The following is a 7192-nucleotide window of genomic DNA, read 5'->3' as shown; positions in this document are numbered from 1 at the left end:
ATAGTAATCCATGTAGATAATGGTTGGAAAGATAAGGATGCATGAGAATGGAGAGTTGTGTTAGGTTTAAAAAAAGGAGCTAAAAGTTTATGTTAAGCAGGAAGTGTGGTGTCAAAACAGGAAGTGTGTAAGGGGAGACAAATGATTTTAGTTGGAGTTGAAAAAGAGTTCATAACTCCAACTAAAATCATTTGTCTCCCCTTACACACTTCCTGTTTTGACTCCATACTTCCTGCTTAACAGAAACTTTTAACCCTTTTTTTAAAACCTAACACAACTCAATTCTCATGCATCCTTATTTTTCCAACCATTATCTACATGGATTACCATTGAACTTCAACAGCTCAAAGACAATATAATGTACTGGTATATTTATTTTTTATATATGTTTTTTATATATTATTTTCTTCATTTTGTACTTCTTTGTAAAAAACATTTTCATTCTCCTTCTTGAAAATTTGCTTCACAATGAAAGCCGGTTACAAATCTTTATTAAAATATGCTTCCAGTTTAGCATTCTGCCTTATTCTTCATTTTCCTATTATTTCTCCACGTGCGGTTAACACAACCCCACTATTTACTGACTTATATATATATATATACACACACATACACACACACACATTCTTGTGTGTACATAAATGCATGAGTATGTGTATATGTGCGTAAGTGTAAATACGAAGATTTTTATTTGTTATAAATGTGTGTGTGCATGTGTGTACATATATGGGAACTATTTTAGTATTTGAAGTTTAGAAATTTCAGAGACTGAAATCGATAAAGATGGCTGGTGGTGGCGGTCGTGGTGGAAGTTCGTTGTTTTCTCTGTTGGATGAGAGTAGTGACCAATAACAGGTGATACCTGGCACTCTGTTAGTTACGATGATGAAGATTCCAGGTGATCTGATCAACAGAACAACCTGCTTGTGAAGTTAACATGCAAGTGGCTGAGCCTTCCACAGATATGTGTACCCTTAATGTAGTTCTCAGGTAGATTCAGGAAACAGGAAATTGGAAAGTTTTAGGTATTTAATCATCATTACATGTGTTTCATTTGCTAGTAGGAATTTACCCTAACTGCCCCCACACACACACACATATATATATATATATATATATATATATATATATATATATATATGAGTGATTGGACAAATGGAAGAAGGGCACTTAACCAATTTGTTGGGAGTTACATGTATGGAACAGTTTGATTCAAATGCGTTGGGACTCTTGTGTTTAATGGCTGACAAATAGCATTATGTTTGAAACTCAAGAGGACCAACGAATTTGAAGCAAACTATTTTGATTCATATATATAGATGTGTGTCTGTGTGTGTGTGTATACATGCTTTCGGTATACCACTAACAAACAACTATGAGTTGCTTCAATGTACTGTAGGCTCAACACTAAGAACCCAGCCAATTCTGGCGCCCTTCATATTTCATACACCTAGATTCTAATTAATCTAGCAACAAATCAATATTACCATAAAGATGGAAAAATGAAAGGCAAGGTTGACCTCCCATTGCCAACAATAATTTGTCTTAAGGGGAAAGGAAATAGTTGATTATGTTTTACCTTAGTACGTAGCTGGTACTTTATTTTATTCATCCCAGAAGAATGTAAAGCAAAATTGATTTACACTACTACTAATAATAGTGAATTTATTCCCATTTTCTTCTATACTAGCACAATTCGTTGTAAGCTATTCAGTATTGAACTGTCCATGTCCATCTAAGTGTTAACCACAATCATCATCATCGCCACCACCACCACATCAAAAAAAAAAAGAAAAAGTAAAAAAGAGATATATCTTTCCGTAAGTTTCCCTCCACAATGCAAACCTGGAATGGTTTTGGTATTTGCTAAGTGTTCAGGTCAGATTGGCAGAAACTTAGAAAGTTGTGTATGGAGACTAGAAAACAAAGCTACATGTGGAGTTCGTGGGAGAGATAAGCACTATGTTTGTTTTAACTGGTTGACAATATATATATATGTGTGTGTGCTAGCTACATGTTATGTGGCTGTATTTGTGTTTTAACTGACTGACAATATGTACCAGCCACATGTGGTATGACAGCTGTACTTTAACTGGCTCACAATATATGCCAGCTACATGTCAAGTGAGGGCTCTGTTTGTGCTTTAACTGGCTGATATATATATATATGTGCCAGCCATATGTAGTGTGAGGGCTGTGTTTGTGCTTTAACTGGCTGACAATGTGTTCCAGCTACATGTGATGTGAGTGCTCTGTATTTTGCGTTTTAACTGACTTGACAACATTTTAATGTAACATAAATCTAACATCATCATCATCGTCAGTAGCATCACAACTAGAAAGGCATTTTAAAAGATAAAATATCAATTACGCACACAGATGATACAAGGCCTCATATTTAGAGTGAAAGCAGATATGGCTGAAGGTTGTAGGCAGGAGGGTGTTATGATGTTCATGCCTTCCCCCAAATGGAATCTGTGGCATAAATGATAAATGAAATGATTCCATTGAGGAATTTGACATTGACTTGTGGAACTTGGGAGCTCATCTTTGCTCTCAGACACTCTTCATTCTATGTTCTTATACTTCAATATTTTTTTTCTTTGTGTGTTTTAGAAAGTTTTTTTTTATTTAACAATCTGTTCAATTTGAAAGTAGGGGGTGGGAATCATTCTTTAACAATTTTTTAAAGAGGGATAATTTCTTTAAGATAAGAATCTTTAGCAATTTGCTTACTTTTTCGGGTGCTGTCACTTCTTTAACAATCTCGTCAATACTATAGGGAGTTTCTTTAACAACGTGTTGATACTAAAAAATATATTAGGGCCAGGCCACCCGCCACCCGTCCCCCTTGATACAGGTGTTCTTGATAATGTCAACAATTTCGATTATAATGCAAAGTTGATAATACAGGATAATGAGCTAAATCTGTAGTTTAGCTGAAATATGTGTGTGTGTGTGTGTATGTATTATTTTTAAATACAAAGGTTGTGGGGGGTGCTTAGGTGCATCAATTCACTTACTTGTAAGTACAACACTCCATTACCTACTTACCTGTAATGGCAACCTCTACCTACGACAACAATTTACAATTTGCTTTTTTTTTTGTTTTGTTCTTTAAAAAAACCCACCATGTTGTTGTTGTTGCTGTTGTTGCAGTTAAGGGTTAGAGTTAAATAAATAAGATGTTTCTGGAAGTTTCAATGATATGTGTATATAATATATATATTGGCAAATTACCAGACAGAGGGAGAAAAGCAAGAAACAAGTTTGTACATCAGTAGCTTAGGCAAGTAAGAAGACACTTATTTACACACCTCACACCCATTAATATTGTACAGGTTTCTATTACTGACCAACCACTGCCAATATGAGTGTGTGTGTTGATCTGTATGGATTGGCAAATGTCTGCATGTGTGTGTGTGTGTGTGTGTGTGCTTGAAAATGCATGCATGTGACTGTGTGTGACCTTGCTATTTGGTTAGTCCACATTAGTCTGTAAAAGCTGGTCTCCTGGTTTCACTGGCCTATATACATATTCCTCCCGGGACAAGACACCAGTCTGTCGCAGGATTGTTTATTTTTGCTGGCCGAGTGGACTGGAGCAACATGAAATGAAGTGTTTTGCTCAAGAACACAATGCATTGCCCAGTCCAGGATTGAAACCACAATGTTACGATAATGAGCTCAATATCTTAACCACCACTAAGTTGTGCACCTCCACTTAGCTCTAAGAGTGAGATGAAATTTTAGAACTTTGGAGATTTATGTCTTTTAGATTAAACTTAGACTTGAGTCTGTCATGAGCCCTAACACCCAAGGTTAGAGGTGAACCTAGTTTCTCTGGCAATTACAAATCCTCCTTCCCTGGCTGGGATGCCAGTCTGTCACAGGGTTAACTCCCCGACTATTGCTGGAACTCTTTCACAGCTGAGTACACTGGAGCAACATGAAATGAAATGTTTTGCTCAAGAATACAATACATGGTCCTGGGATGAAAACCAAGGTCTTATAATCATAGTGCAACAACCTCACCACTGGGCCATCCAAATGACTAAGAGATTAAAATTCTAAATATGATCAAAATTTTGGTACAAATGCTGGAAGCCAAAACAAAAAGCGGCTGGTAGCAAATCTGAGACTACTAGGAAGTATGAGAGAGAGAGAGAGAGAAGCAAGAGGAGGGGGCAGTTCCTTCTCCTCTTCCCCATCCTAATGAGGTGTAAGTTCTATTTAGACAATTAAGTACTCATTTTCTACTAATCAATATTAGAAATGGTTCCTCTACTTGCAGTTGTATTATTGTAGTAAACTAACTCCTGTTGCAATATTCCGATGATCACTGGACCTTGTCCTAAGTGCTCAATAGATTTGGATAGAATTACTTAACCGTTGTGACCACTCTTTAGATGTGGATAATCTCTGGATTAATATTACTGAGGTGAATATGATCATTATTATTATTATTGAATAAGGCAGTGTACTGGCAGGCTCTTTAGCAGGCCAGGTAAAATGCTTCGTAGCATTTCATCCATCCTTACTTTCTAAGTTCAAATTAATGAGACGCTTGGTTGACAAAGACCTCCACCAGATAAACTCTATTCTTTTCTACCTAACAAGAAGTATATCCTTAAAATTCTTTGTTGGGTGAAGATGGGTGGAAGTCCCTGCTTCTACCATCGCACTTCAAACAAAGCCGGCAACAAGTGCAGTTATTAACTATTTAAAAAGATATAATTAATCAGTTATATCCCTTTAATTAGTTGTGAATTATTTAGCATCAAGACAGGTAAAGACAACCCTCATTGCTGTATTCCATCTGGATTATATTCAGATAAAATACAAACAAATGACTGTGCCTTTGTGGAGGGGGTAATTGAATTGAAATTCTCCACCCCAGCATTTTCCCAACTCCACAAGACATAAAAGCGTATTGGAATTCCAACTTCTCAGTTTGAAGAATGTCACTCTGAAGAAAGTCAATGGATTTCTAAAATCAGAGGATTTTTTTTTGATTTTTTTAATTCCAAGTGACAGGGATTCACTGCTGTTTTATGGGGGGTCATTGTTTCAAAAGAGATATATTAACTTTCATTCCTTTGAAATCATAAATCCAGCAAGTGGTCGAAAGAAATCGTTCAGATTCCAACATCACTTGCCAGGATATAATTCAGTTAAATGAAAAGAATCGAATTCTGTGAACATCTTGTCATTTTATTTGTAAGTGTTAAAATTAAAATTTAATTAAAATAAATTGAATTGAAATCTGTTTCTAAGATTTCCTCTCTCAACTTCGCTCATTAAATGTCCCAGCCAGTTTAAATTTATAAAACTAGCAATAATATTTAGATTGATTATAAAGAAATTTATTCTAGATACAGTTAAGGGTTACAAATTCCATATTTCATTTCACTTACATATCTTCTTGAATTAGCTAATCTATTAATTAGATTTAATCACACGCTGGTTGTAGTATTTTCATTACATAAGGAATTAGTTTTAAAAAAGAGAAAAAAGCTCTACACTTTGTGTTGTGTTCAAACATCAATTCGTCTATACTGGCATGGATGGACCACATATAATGCTAAATGAAATAAACAGAAAACAGACAGATCAGCTAAGTTAGCTCTGATATCTTACAGAACTATTCAACTTTTATATTCTGTATTTTAGAATTTTCATATTTTCTTCTTGTTTGTTTGTTTTTTTACAGTTAGTTTGGAAGACTAAAATTCCTATATTCATGTTATACATTTTCAGACATGTGAAGGCCTGAAAATGTCAAACATGAATTCATGAATTTTATTGATTCAAACTAATAAATGTAAAATGAAAAAGGTGACATAGTTGTGTATCTAATGAAATATGTATGTCTGTATTATTGTTATTGTTATTATTATTATTATTTAAAACAGTTTGATTTAGCAAGGAGCCAAATCAAACTGTTTTAAATAATACATGTAACTGCTATGTATATATATAAGTATGTGTGTATATATATATGTGTGTGTGTGTGTGTGTGTGTTGACTGGGGTGATGGTTTGTTTTGTTTTTTTGTATGGATGGAATTCTTGTCTGATAGCAAAAACACTTGAGGCAGACAGACAGAGAGATTATTGAAATCTTGCACCAAACACAAAATAAGAACAAAAACCATCTTATCCACCAATTATGCCATCAAATTTTGACAGTTTTTCAATAGCAAAATATTTCTTTTTAAAAGAATAATTTTCTGCAAAATAACTTTACAAAACAATTTTGAATATTCAAATGATGATTAACAATTCAGAGTCACAAAATAGGAAAAGAACTGCACTTAAAAAACAAAAACAATTGCTCAGTTTCTATAAATTCCTGGTTTTTGATTAGGATTTCAGCATTTACAGTATATTCCATAAATTTATATAATAATTCTAACATGTTGACAAATGCCTCACAAAAGCTCTTAATATTTCAAAATACCACTGGTTAGAGCCTCTAATCACATGGTTCAAACGCCAAGCTGCACCACTTGGACACAACAACATTACTGCTCCTTTTCAGTAACATAAATATCGACAACATTTTCTTTCATTAACAAATATCACATGATTTCAGCTTTGAAATACAACATTGATTTAACAGAAAAAAAAAAAAAATTATGAAAAAATGAAGAAAAAATTTTCTCTTTGTTATCATTAGTACGGTATATATCTCTCATATATATACAAATGTGTGTGTGTACGTTTATGCACATAAAGTATATGTGTATAAAAACACACCGTATAAGTCTGTGCGAATATATTCTCTAAAACTGAATGCTACAAAATTTACAGTTACTTTCAGACTTAACACTTGTGTTAGAATGGGGGAAGCTGATGAAGGAGATGTCCTCTATGTGGCCTGTGTGTTTTCTGTACTCGTTTATCATTTTGTCTACGTTTTGTTTACAATGTCCTGTACCCAGATATGCATCTATATATACAGGCAGATGTAAGTATGTACATACATGTACGTATATATGCATATACTCATTTATTATTTGTATTATATATATATATATAGGTAATAATAATAAAGTTCGTCAGAAGAAATGAATGATATGTTCCTTAGTTTATTTATGTACAGGTATTTGGAATTTTTCAAGGAAACGAAATGAATAAAGCAAGAAAGTAAAATATTTAATCATATTACATTTAAGAATTTTCTATCA

The sequence above is a fragment of the Octopus bimaculoides genome, chromosome 22, assembly GCF_001194135.2.
Source record: "Octopus bimaculoides isolate UCB-OBI-ISO-001 chromosome 22, ASM119413v2, whole genome shotgun sequence".
NCBI lineage: Eukaryota > Metazoa > Mollusca > Cephalopoda > Octopoda > Octopodidae > Octopus > Octopus bimaculoides.
Note: the sequence above shows the minus strand (reverse complement) of the source record.